We start from the raw sequence: 14,513 nt of genomic DNA, 5'->3' as shown, positions 1-14,513 counted from the left end.
GCGTCTAGCAAGGGAAATTATCACCGTAGAGGTCCTTACTTTGATGGCACTAATTTTGCTATTTGGAAACATAAGATGAAAATGCATATTCTCGGACATAACCCCGCCGTTTGGGCTATTATTTGTATTGGCTTGCAAGGTGAATTCTTTGATGGGAGAGAGCCATCAGAACAAACCTACACTTCTAACTTACCATTTCTGAGAGAGAACTACCTACTCATGTGTTGAGGCCAAGATATTCCATTCCTACCATATGAATCTTGATCTCTAGCCTTCCTCAAGTTGCTTTCCACTCAAATCTTCTTTCCACCAGATCCAAATCCTATGAGAGAGAGTTCAGTGTTGGGGATACTATCATTTGAAGCACAAGAGCAAGGAGTTCATCATCAACGCACCATTTGTAATTCTTGGAGAGTGGTGTCTCCTAGATTGGCTAGGTGTCACTTGGGAGCCTCCGACAAGATTGTGGAGTTGAACCAAGGAGTTTGTAAGGGCAAGGAGATCGCCTACTTCATGAAGATCTACCGCTAGTGAGGCAAGTCCTTCGTGGGCGACGGCCATGGTGGGATAGACAAGGTTGCTTCTTCATGGACCCTTCGTGGGTGGAGCCCTCCGTGGACTCGCACAACCGTTACCCTTCATGGGTTGAAGTCTCCATCAACGTGGATGTACGATAGCACCACCTAGCGGAACCACGCCAAAAACATCTGTGTCTCCAATTGCGTTTGAATCCTCCAAAAACCCTCCCCTTTACATTCTTGCAAGTTTCATGCTTTACTTTCTGCTACTCATATACTTCTTGCATGCTTGCTTGTTATGTATCATGAATGTTAAATGTGTGCCTAAACTCCACTTAAACTTAAAGAGGTTAAATACTGCAACTTTGATACTTAGTGTCTAATCACCCCCCCCCCCTAGACACCTCTTCTCAAGGTCCTACAAGTGGTATCAGAGCTATCATGTGATATGGCCACCTTACCGAGACCAACCACCTTACCCTTTGAGTTTTCACCGAAAGTGACATACTTTCGAGGACCATCATTTTCAGCAAGCTCACGAAACATGTCTTTATCTCCGGGCATGTGATCGGTACATCCACTATCAAGAACCCATTCCTTTCCTCCTGACATATATCCATGGAGATTTGCCATAAGACCAAAATGTCTCATTGCATCATCAAGATCGAAGTCGCTATCATCATCCTCATCATAGTAATCAAAAGCAAACAAAGTTTAACCACCAAAGCAAGAGAGAACAAAAGCAACACACACTCTCTCGAAGCCTATGATCTATACATTTTTATCCCCCTTTGGCAACAAGTTACCAAAAAGTTCATAGAAAATGCATAGTTCTGAAATGTACTCTAGGCTTGCTATTATCACAAATGAGATTGTCGGCTTAGGGAGTGAAGAGATGACCGACAGATTCATCATCAAGAAGATCCTAAGAGAATTGGATGGAAAGTATGATACCGTGTGCACATTGATCCAAATGATGCCAAACTACAAAGATCTCAAGCCAACGGAAGTCATTGGAAGAATTGTTGCTCATGAGATGTCACTCAAGGATAAGGAAGAACTTCACAACAAGTCAAGTGGTGCTTACAAAGCCTCATGTGAAGCCCCCACATCATCAAGTGAGAAACAAACCTTAAATGAAGAATTGAGCTTAAGGGTGAAGAACTTCAACAAATTCTACAAGAGTAGAAGCAAAGAAAGAAGCTCCAGGTCAAGGTCATACAATGACAAAAGATCTTCTAGTCGAGAGCGCAATTGCTACAATTGTGGGAGACCAGGACACTACTCCAATGAGTGTACGACACCCTACAAAAGAAGAGAAGATTCTCCAAAAAGAAGAAGCAAAAGAGAAGAATCACCACCAAGAGAGAGGAGGAGTAGAGATGATCGTTATGAATGAAGACCCTCACGGAGAAGCAAGGATTCGGAAAGGAAGGACAAGTCATCAAGGAGCTACACAAAACAAAGACATCAAGCTCATGTTGGTGAATGGGTATCCGGCTCCGACTCCGGCCATCACTCCGAGAGAAGCTATCACTCCGACTCCGAATATACTCAAGATGAAGGTGTTGCCGGTCTAGCACTTGTGTCAACCAACTCCTACGACATATTTGACTCACCAAATGAAGGAGTTGGAAGATGCTTCATGGCCAAAGGTCCAAAGGTAACACATCCCGAGTATGTTGATTTCAATAGTGATGAGGATGACTTGCTAGGTGATGATGATTTACTTGTTGACAACTCTAGTGATGAATACTATGATGAAACGTCAATTAATCATGCTAATCAAGATAAAATGAATGACAATGATAAGGAGAAGGTTGAGCTTCTAAGTAAAGAACTAAACACTCTTAAGTTAGCTCATGAAACTATCTTCAAAGATCATCGAGAACTTTTAAGGGCTCATGAGAAGTTACGCTTTGAAAAGCTCAATCTTGAGCAAGAGCGTGAGTTCTTAAAAGCAATCAATGATGATCTCCGTAAGAAAAGTTCTTCTTGCATTGCCAAGCGCTTACTCTTATCCACTTACATGCCTCAAGTCAAATCTAGTAACAAGAACAGGAAAGATTCTTCCTCTAGTAGTAACAATAATTATGCTAAATCAAATATTGTTGCTTCTAGTAGTTCTCTTGATTCCACTAACGATTCTCTTAGCCAAGTTACACTTGAGCAAGAAAATAGCTTATTGAAGGGAATTATAGAGAAAGGTGTTTACAAGAGCCTTGCCGGGAGTAAGCAATTCGAGGAAATTGTACGCAAGCAAGGAAGGCACTATAAGAATCAAGGTGTTGGTTTTGAATGAAAGTTCAATGCCAATGGAGTTGAGTGGGAAGAAGATCAATACCCCAAGACGAAGTTTGTTCCTCAACAGGAGAAGTATGATCCCACTTCCTTCAAGGGAACACAAGCTCAAGATGATCTTCCACCACAAGACCATAAGAACAAAGGCAAGGACAAGCTTCAAGAGGAGATTGATGCATTTGAAGAAGCACCCAAGGCCTTGGTCAAGTGGGTTCCAAAGACTACGTCAAGTTCTACTTCATCAAGTACAACTACAACTCCAAGGATTCCCATCAAGATGATGTGGATCCCGAAGAAGAAGAACTAGAGAGTTCTTGAGGGTGACTCCACCAACATTCTTCACTCATATCATTATGGCAAGGGAAGTGCAATCAACTTCCACATCTTGCACTAGTTCAAGGAGTCACAAACCCTCATGTTGGTAAGGCAAGGGACAAGGTAACCTAATGATTTCATGGACATCATCTTGTGTGTGCATCACTCTATGTCTATGGATATTCTTGTTTGTTCCTTGTGGGACTAACCCATGTAGGTATATTGAAAGTGCAACTCACTCCAAAGGATTGCTCCAAATGATCTATGTCAACATTGAGCATCCACATCTTCAACACCTACATGAAGTCATCATCGACAAAACCCAAGGTTAGTTCATCCCTCTAAAAGGGGATCTCACATCTAGGGGGAGCTTAACTCTAAGAAATGAGTCAAAGCAACTCTAATAGTGTGAACACATCAATGCATTATGTAAAAGTGGTAACCCCACTTGAGCTTAAACGATGAGTATGACCTATGATCAAATGTTCTCATTTGACTCCTAAGTCAATATACTCATATATAGATGATCTAGTCATCGCCAATTGTTTGATAGATGCTAGAATTGGTTGTGCATGCTTTGTCACATATTTCATTTGCCATTCTATTGTGTGAGCATGTTGGTTGCATACTTTACTCATTCGAGGACATCCACTTGTTGCTTTGTTTGTTTGGGTTCTTTTCTTTTGCCAAGTGGATGGACAAGAATGCCTAAGATCCTTCTCTAGCTATCTATGCTTTTCTCGTCCCAAACTCTATTCATGCTACATCACAAAATTTGATCAAGTCAGATTCGAACCACTCTGTGTGAGGAGCACTCGGAGTCCCCGATTCATCACAGACTTAAACTTCCAAAACTTCTTTGTGATTCTCGGTCTGACCGATTCCTCCATTTCGGTCCCACCGAGATCACTAAGTCGATCTAGGTTTTCAATCTCGGTGCAACCGATTTGAACTTTTCGGTCCCACCGAGTTGTTGTAACTGTATACAGTTATGCATCTCGGTGCCACCGAGTTGTTCCACTCGGTCACACCGACAGGGTCGGGCTATATATAGTCACGGGCAAAAATTTGGAAATTCCTCCAAACCCCTTCGCCCGCGCATTGCTCACTCTACCTCCAGGGTCTCCGGATCGTCTCCTCGTCGCCAGCCGCCTCCTGTCGCTGGTCTCCGCCACCGTCATTGGATTTCATCCCGCCGTTGCCGCCGTAGAGAGTTCATCGTCGAGCTAGGGTATGGACTCGATCAAAGTGCTATCTTCGTCTGATTCCTAGCACATTGTGTTCATCATGTATCTTGCCACGATTGAAACACTCCTATCTAGTCAATATGATCCTTAGAATAGATGCGATTTGAGAATTTAGGGTTAGGTTTCCGCCGAAACCATCTCGGACCTACCGAGTTGAAAACTCGGTCCCACCGATTTGGCTAACGCCATTGCACTAGTAACTCTTGGTCTGACCGAGAATTACAAATCGGTGTGACCGATTTTAGAACTTTGTGAAACCCTAGCAGTCTCGGTGCCACCAAACTGTGACTCGGTCCCACCGAGTTCACCAGTTTAGGTTCCAAAACTGCTTCGGTATCATCGAGTTTGAAAATCGGTTGATCCGAAATGCTTTCTGTGGAAAACTAAAACTGAGTTTTTGAATCATTCTTTTGCAAAAAATCTCTGCATTTTGTGATGCTCATCCATTCTATCTCATCTATAACTATTCATAGGGTCAGCAGTCAGTGTTTTGCAGCATGTCAGACCAAAGTGATAATCAGAACAAGTCAGAAGAGCAGGTGCACATGAGTGAGGGCACTAGTCCCTCTAGCAGCTCAGATGAAGGGAGCAGAAGCACCCCAAGCAATCTGCCTAAAGCTGCAACCAGGTCAAGGAAGAAGAGAACCTCAGAACCTGAGGATGAGGATTATATGGTAGAAGAAGATGAGGCTACTTCCAAGAAGGTAGTGATCAAAAAGGAGTATGGCTCAGCAAAGACCACTTAGCCTGGACTTAATAGGAAGGTCCCTGCCAAGAGGACACCTATGCTGAAGGTCAGAGGATCAACTCAAATACCTGAAAAGCCTGACCCAAAGAGCCAGCTGCTGCTGAAGGAAAGAAAAGGAAGGAGAGGGTCAAAAGGACCATAGCCAGAGTTGTTGGGCAACCTTCCATGATGGAAGAGGAAGAAGAGGTTGCTGCACCAGCACCCAAGGCACAAAAGCTGATGGGTGATGCTATAAGATCAGGGGCTGCAACATCAAAGCCCAAAGAAGCACCCAAAGCTGTCCCCAAGCCCAAGAATGCACCAAAGAGGAATACCAGGAGTATCCAGCTGCTGAGAAGAACAAGGCCCTAGTGCCTAAAGTTGCTGATGATGAAGAGGATGAAGGACAAGTCCTGAGGAAGCTAAAGCCCAAGATTCCAGACCACAATGATGCTCATCCTGTGGCTGAGGACATGAATATCAGGAGAGACTCAGGGTTGAGGCTATGGAGGATGACAGATCCATATGCCACCAGGAGAAGGACTGCTGTTGATTACAGGTTCCATACAAAGGAACAGCAGGACTTCTATGAGACAATCTTGTTGGACAAGAAGCCCATAGTGTGTGATATGAGGTGGGTCAACTGGACCTACATGAAGGAAAATGAAGAACACTATCCTGGAGTGTATAACAGTTTTGAAGCTTGTGGAGTTGCAGATTTTGTTGGGAAGAAGCTCACCAACTGGAATGATGAACTCATTATGCAATTCTACTCCACAGCACACTTCTATCCAGATGGCAGAATAGTGTGGATGTCAGAAGGTACGAGGTACCAGTCAACCATAGAGGAATGGGCTAGTCTGATCAATGCCCCCAAGGAGAGTGAAGATGACTTGGATGTCTATGCCAAGAAGAAAATGGGACACAATACTATGACACGTATGTACAAGGAGATCCCAGACAAAGCTCTTGAGACTTTCTCGTTTGGATCAGTCCACTTTCTTCTGTCAGGGCTGCCTACGATCAACTGGATCCTAAGGCACACTCTTTTGCCCAAATCAGGTGACCACAACATGATCAAAGGGCATGCTATCAACTTGTTGCATATATTTTATGTGCCTCAGAAATTCAAGGTCATCAGCCTTATGGTTGAGACCATTAAGAGGACTGCAGCAGATCAGAAGAGAAGTTGTGGATATGCCCCACATATTCAGGAGTTGATTAACTCAAAGATGGGCACATGCAAATATCTGTTGGATAAGGAACACTTTGCTCTTTATCCAGACTTTGAGGACAATCAGGTTGTCATGACTGAGAATGAACCATCATCAGTGCAAGCTCAAGAGAAGAAGGAGAAGGCAAGGAAAGAGAAGGCTACCAAGATGCCAACTCAAGAGGAGGCATCTGAGTACTTTTTGAAGAACAAGCAGGAGCAGCATGGTTACTTGATAGCATCAACACTGAGGATTGAGAAGGGGTTGGCCACCCTAACTCAAAATCAGGAGAGCTTGGAAAGAATCATGGAACAAAAATTCTATGATCTAGATGTCAAAGTAACTGAGATTCAGTCAGTTGTGGAGCAGCTTCAGGAAGACATGCAGGAGAGGAAGGGCAAGACAACCACTGATGCATTTTCCAGAGTACCTAGAGCTCAGAGGTCAGCTGCAGTGCTTGTGACAGACACTAGAGCCACATCATCTGCACCAACAACAACTCCTACAGCTCCAGGGCAACCATCCCCAGCACCAACTCCTCCAGCTCCATCTACATAAACCAAAGCCTTCATTCTTGGAGTTCTCCGGACACCACCACCTGAAGATCAAGCCTGAGAGTCGATCTAGCACTATGCATTTTCTATGAACTTTTTGGTAACTTGTTGCCAAAGGGGGAGAAAAATGTATAGATCATAGGCTTCGAGAGAGAGAGAGAGAGTGTTGCTTTTGTTCTCTCTTGCTTTGGTGGTTAAACTTTGTTTGCTTTTGATTGCTTGAGATACTATGCTATTATCTGTGAGACATTGATGATCATGTGTTTGATCATAAGCTACACTTATGCCCGTTTGATGATATTATCTTACCTATCCTTATATGATCATTCACTTTGCTTGGTGATGAGTGCATGTATTCAATATTTATTATTTTGAGCGCTCCACCAAGATGTATGTGACATGGAAGAGTAACCCATGAGCCTAATTCCTTGTTCATTTGCAGTCCAAAGCAAATCCTAAACTATGCACAAATTTAGGGGGAGCTCTTGCTTATCACATACTTCTCAAAGCAATGATGTTTTTCAATCTTGTTATCATTTGTCGAAGCTTTGATCTATATGTTGTCACCAATTACCAAAAGGGGGGAGATTGAAAGTGCAACTATCCCTAGGTGGTTTTGGTAATTCATAACAACATATAGTTCATTGAGCTAATGCTATTCCAAGACTATTATTTCAGGAAAGCTCAATGAATGGCATGGCATGGATGATGAAAGTGGATCCCTCAAATTATCAAGACAAAGGATTGGCTCAAGCTCAAAATCTCAAGACTCTTCATTTTACATTTTAGTGATCCAAGATCAAATTGAGTCTATAGGAAAAGCCAATACTATCAAGGAGGGATGAGGTGTTGCTAAATGAGCCTCTTGCTTCAAGTGCTTAGTGATATGCTCCAAATACCCTCAACTACTTTCTCACATCCTCATATGACCTAAACCTAAAGCCAAAATCGGTCACACTGATTCCTTCTATCCGGCGCCACCGAGTTCATATGTCATAGCCACTGCCACAAACCCTAGGCAAATCGGTCTTACCGATAGGGATCTCGATCTCACCGAGATGGGATTGTAATTTCTCTGTTTCCCTTCGTAACGTTTCGGTCTAACCGAAGTGAGCGATCGGTCCCACCGTGATTGCAATGTAAACTCTTTATTTCCCTTTTGTAACATTTCGGTCTCACCGAAAAGAGCAAATCGTCCCATCGAGTTTACCTGACCAACTCTCTGGTTAGCTAATTACCAAAATCGGTCTCACCGAGTTTGTGTAATCGGTCTCACCGAGATTACGTTATGCCCTAACCCTAACCATATCGGTCCTACCGAGTCGCATGTCGGTCCCACCGAAAACCCTAATGGTCACTAGGTTTACTAAATCCATCTGACCGAGTTTGTTGATTCGGTCCCACCGAGATTGGTAAATTGTGTGTAACGGTTAGATTTTGTGTGGAGGCTATATATACCCCTCCACCTCCTCTTCATTCGTGGAGAGAGCCATCAGAACAAACCTACACTTCCAACTTACCATTTCTGAGAGAGAACCACCTACTCATGTGTTGAGGCCAAGATATTCCATTCCTACCTTATGAATCTTGATCTCTAGCCTTCCCCAAGTTGCTTTCCACTCAAATCTTCTTTCCACCAGATCCAAATCCTATGAGAGAGAGTTGAGTGTTGGGGAGACTATCATTTGAAGCACAAGAGCAAGGAGTTCATCATCAACGCACCATTTGTTACTTCTTGGAGAGTGGTGTCTCCTAGATTGGCTAGGTGTCACTTGGGAGCCTCCGACAAGATTGTGGAGTTGAACCAAGGAGTTTGTAAGGGCAAGGAGATCGCCTACTTCGTGAAGATCTACCGCTAGTGAGGCAAGTCCTTCATGGGCGACGGGCATGGTGGGATAGACAAGGTTTCTTCTTCGTGGACCCTTCGTGGGTGGAGCCCTCCGTGGACTCGCGCAACCGTTACCCTTCGTGGGTTGAAGTCTCCATCAATGTGGATGTATGATAGCACCACCTATCGGAACCACGACAAAAACATCTCTGTCTCCAATTGTGTTTGAATCCTACAAACCCTTCCCTTTACTTTCTTGCAAGTTGCATGCTTTAATTTCCGCTGCCTATATACTCTTTGCATGCTTGCTTGATTTGTGTGATGATTGCTTGACTTGTCCAAAAATTGCTAAAATCTGCCAAACTCTAAAATTGGGAAAAGCTTAAGTTTTTAATTGGTCAAGTAGTCTAATCACCCCCCCTCTAGACATACTTCAAGGTCCTACATATACGCATATGAGACGGAACCGTGTGCGCGTCCGTCGGGCATCGCAAATGTTTCACGTCAAAGAACCGTCTGTTCTTGATTTTTTATCACACACGCTAATTTCTTTCTGACTGCATGCATATTATTTTATTCGCTCCTGTATAATTTTATTTTCCCCTATAATTTATTATTCGAATTGGAAATTTTGAAATATGAAACATGGAATTCAAATTCTCAGCACAATGGTTCAACAATGAATCCATAAATAAAATTGTCAGTACAATATGTTCAGTAATTACAGGATTAGACAACAATTAACTATGATGAACCACAATATTTAGAGGCGGTAAAAGTGAAGAGACAAGTGTAAATCATTTTGACTACCGATGGTGTTGAAGAAGCGGAATGCCCATAATGTGCCTTCCTGCATGCCATAGGCCCGAACAAATTTTGTCCAACCCCTTGTGACGATCGTTCGCCCATCCTTCACCGCCTTCAGGAAGACTTATAGAGCATTATCATGGTAGCATGAATTATATAATTTAACCTTAGTTGCCTCCACTCTGGTCATGTAGTTTGCAAGGTAATCATCAGTAAATAGCTTCGGAAACCACTGAAAAGAGAAAAATATCAGATACTGAGGTCTAATATAGGAACTTGTTGTGGGCAGGGGGGAAAGGCAACACATTACTTACCATCCTAAAGTTCACTGTTGTCTTGGACAAAGTGTAAATAAAGAGCTTAATTCCCATCACCCGTTTTTGTCGCCTAACAATCTTTCTTAGTTTCCTCACTTGACACTTGCTCATGAATATCTCATTGCCCCATACGCAAAAGGGATTGAAGCATGGATCAGTACCGCTCATATATGTACCTACAAGCAACCAGTAAATGTTAGAAGCTAAACCGAGATTGCATAGATGATGTAAAATACAACTACCTACGTTCCTAAATACAAGTATTTTTAGAGATTTCAATATGAACTACATACGGATGTATATAGAATTATAGATATAGTTTGGATTAGAATCTATAATCACTCATTTTGCTCCTTATGTAGTCTATATTGGAATCTCTAAAAAATACTTATATTTAAACATATGGTGTATAAGACATGGGATGTAGCTAACCTCGACAGCAAACAACAACATTGCCCATTGTAGCCCTGTTTAATTACATGGAAAGCCAATGTTAACTATAATAGGGTTAACATCCATCAAAAATAGCAAATGGTAATAAAACGGCAGCATCTGTAGTGATATCTTCATTGTGAAAGAGTAGCACGGTAGCAAAGGGACGGATTAAGAAATGGATACAACTATTAATTGCAACAGGCTTAACAACATCCTAAGTCATGTTTTGTAAGTTTGTAGCCATTGAAATGCAACTGTTTAAAAATGGATACAACTGTTAATTACAACAGGCTTAATAGCCATTGAAATCGGTACTAATTAAAATGCAATTGGCAGAGTTAAACATCACAGGGCAGGTGCTACCAGAGCAGAGAATGGCCCGGTTGTCCATGAAAAGGTAGGGAAAATAGCTAAAATGTGTTAGGCATGTTTACTACAACATGCTTAATACATCGACCGTACACAACATAGCCATTGATTGCAACTGGTATTGGTAAGATTGAACTGGTGAGTTCATACTTGGTAAGTCATGAGAGGTAGTTGCTGGGGCACTTCATCTTGTCCAGAGCCTGCCCAAAGTCAGCGGCGGCAGAGGCGAGCTCTTCCTCCGGGTAGAAGCCTGGACCAGTGCCGCTGACATGTGTACCTACAAGAAGCAAGTAAATGTTAGAAGCCAAACTGCAATTGCACATATGATGTAAAATACTGTAAGACATGTGATGCAGCTAACCTCGACGGCAAACAACAACATCACCCATTATGGCCATGCGTAAGTACATGGAAAGGCATGTTAAGTACAAGAGGGTTAGCATCCACCAAAAATAGCAAATGGGCAACATCTCTAGAATATCTTCATTGCAGAGAGTAGCATGGTAGCAAAGGGACAAATTAAAAAATGGATACAACTGTTGATTGCAACAGGCTTAACAACATCCTAAGTCATGTTTCGTAAGTTTGTATCCATTGAAATACAATTGTTTAAAAATGGATACAACTGTTAATTGCAATAGGCTTAATAGCCATTGAAACTGGTACTGATAAAAATGCAATTCGCAGAGTTAAACATCACAAGGCAGGTGCTGCCAGAGCAGAGAATGGCCCGGTTGTCTATAAAAAGGTAGGGAAAGTAGCTAAAATGTGTTAGGCATGTTTACTACAACATGCTTAATACATGGACCATACAAAACATAGCCATTAATTGCAACTAGTATTGGTAAGATTGAACTGGTGAGTACATACTTGGTAAGTCTTGAGAGGTAGTTGCTGGGGCACTTCATCTTGGCTAGAGCCTGCCCAAAGTCAGCGGCGGAGGCGAGCTGTTCTTCGTGGTCGAAGTGTGGATCAGTGCCACTGACATGTGTACCTACAGGCAACCAATGAATGTTAGAAGTTAAACTGCAATTGCACAAATGATGTGAAATATTGTAAGACATGGGATGGAGCTAACCTCGACGGCAAACAACGGCATCGGCCGTTATGACCCTGTGTAAGTACATGGACATGCATGTTAAGTACAACAGGGTTAGCATGCACCAAAAATAGCAAATGGGCAGCATCTCTTGTGATATCATGAGTCTTGTATTGTAAGTTTGTTACCGGTATTGGTGAAATTGAGCTGGACAATTAATACTTAAACATCACCCAGCATGCAGTACTGAAATAAACAAGGCACACACATGCTTAATACATCAACCGTACAAGACATAGCCATTGCAAATGGTATTGGTAAGATTGAGTTGGTCAGATCATACCTATTGAGTCTTGGGGGGTAGTCGCTGGGGCACATCATCTAGGCCAGAGCCTGCACCAAGTCGAGGTGTTCCTTCGGGTCAACACGCACAACGGCCATCGCGACATCGACCATCATCAGCTCCTTGACCTCCACGTGTTATGTGGTTGGGCTTGCATGGCGATGCTCTGGGGGTAGGGCGGTGGGGATTTGGAGGCATGAGGATGTTTCATGGGCCCCGTTTAAGCAATTAGGCCGGTGTCATGATAGAGATTGGTGTGTTACTTGTCTGTATCCGAGCAAAACGTAGATGTGATTGAAGTTGTGGTTGCGATGGCGGCGGTTTGAGCTACCGGTAGGGGGAGGGGGAGGGGGGATACTGAGTAAATTTGATGGGTGGGGATGTGGTTGGAGGATTAAATTCTGAAATTGTGTGCCTAATGAAAATTTCGCTGCGAAAGTTGAAAACTTAGGCAGGGAAAACACACAATGCAGATGAAGCGTGTAAATACTCGTGTGCGAGAAAAGAAAAAATTGGCAGATCCCGTCTCCAAAAAAAATGTACATGTGTAGTTGATTTTTTGGTCAATGGTACGCTTGGTTTATTAGGAAACATCGCACAGTTAACTGACTTATGGATCATTAACACAAAAAATGGACACGGGTACGCCATAGAAACCGTTCCAGATTTGATCCTATGCAACAAGAGAGAAGCTTGCTGCCACCCGCCGGCGTGGCAATTTAAGCCGGTGTGGAGCCAACTCGCGCGACGAGGTGGGACTAAAAACCAACTGCGGCCAACTCTAGTCTCCTCCAGTGGCCGCGGGCGGACGTTTCAGTAGTATTTGGGGTTGGGGTGCGTCTACAAAACTTCAGTGAACACATGATAATCAACAATCAAAGCCCTCAAAGGATGCGCTTACCAACATTGTACGTTAATAATAGATAGTACCAACTTAAAGTACTACTGGTAATTTGCCCTAAGACTAGTACGTATGTAGTACTGGTAGATGCTCATAATTAATTATACAAACTTACGGGCAACACACGCACTCACTACTTCTCACATGCTGCCATCGGGGCATGCTGGCCAGACGCCGGTGTTCTCCTTCCCGGCCTTATAGGCGGCAGACCACCGTGCTTTGATCTCCCTCAAGCTCTCCTCATCACGGCATGCGACCTATTCTTTCTTGCAACGGCGGGACTCCCTTTTCTTGACTGCTTTCTGCCTTTTCTGCTCCTTCTGTGCGGCTTTGGCCGCCTCTAGATCCACCGCCCATTCGGCCATGGCAGCATCAAAATCCGCCCATGTAACTGTGTGGCTGCCGGCGGCGATGAACTCGGCGCGGCGAGATGCCATCACTTCCTAACTAGTTACTGTGCACCGTGGTGCCAGGAATGACGCATGGAGAGAGCTCTAGGACGGAGGGGCCGGACAACCGTACAGTGCGGTGGTTTCTAAGAGCTCAACGACAAACGACGAAGGAAATTTGTCCTCCCTTACAATTTTGCTCGTTCATTATCGCACACGGTTCATCTCCATCGCCTCCAGAAATAGTCTGCGCTGAGCTATTGTGTGTTGCGTTATGATTGGCCGAAACCCCATCCACGCCGATCACGCATGTGCACCGTAGGATGCGCAGTGATCGAACAGCAATCCACGTCCCTCACATCACACCCGTGCAGCTGTAGCTGGATTGGATTTATATGCGCTAAATGCCTAGAAAATGCACATAATCCCCTAAATATGGTAAATGAGCCTGAAAAAAATGCCAAATTTGAACACGATGATTTGCAGGGTGTATGTTCGTCGTAGACAAAAACTCCAAGGCAAAGAACAAAGAAAATTTGGATTCCCCTTCAATCTTGGCGATTTCCCTCTCGAAAGCATGGAACTTCCTCGGTGATGGTTCAATTTATGAAGGGCGTGCATGAAGACATAAGCCAAACCTTCTCAAATTTTTACCAGGGCATGGTGAGGCCATACCATGGCATCATGCCAGAAGTCATGTTTTTCAAGCATTTATTTCATTTTTCCTATAGTTGAAAACCCAATAAACAAACATTTGTGGTTGACTATTGCCACACATTTTATTGAAATATCTACCAATTCCTTGTAAAAGGCATGAGAATTTACTAACTGGCATGAGCATGGTTTTCCAGGCTGTTCTTGTTTACCCTTTCATGCACCGATTGTTTAAACTTGAATTATGTGCATTAATGCCTAGAAAATGCACATAATCCCCTAAATATGGTAAATGAACCCGGAAAAGTGCCAAATTTGAACATGGTGATTTGCAGGGTGTATGTTCATCCTAGAAAAAACTCATGGACAAAGGAAAAACGAAATTTGGACCCCCCCCCTTCAATCTTGGTGATTCCCCCTCGAAACCATGAAGCTTCCTCGGTAATGGTTCGATTTATGAAAGGAGTGCATGACAACATAAGGCAAACATTCTCAAATTTTTACCAGGGCACGGTGAGGCCATACCATGGCACCACACCAGGCATCATGTTTTCC

Source organism: Triticum dicoccoides, chromosome 2B (assembly GCF_002162155.2).
Source record: "Triticum dicoccoides isolate Atlit2015 ecotype Zavitan chromosome 2B, WEW_v2.0, whole genome shotgun sequence".
NCBI lineage: Eukaryota > Viridiplantae > Streptophyta > Magnoliopsida > Poales > Poaceae > Triticum > Triticum dicoccoides.
This window is presented reverse-complemented; position numbering follows the sequence as displayed.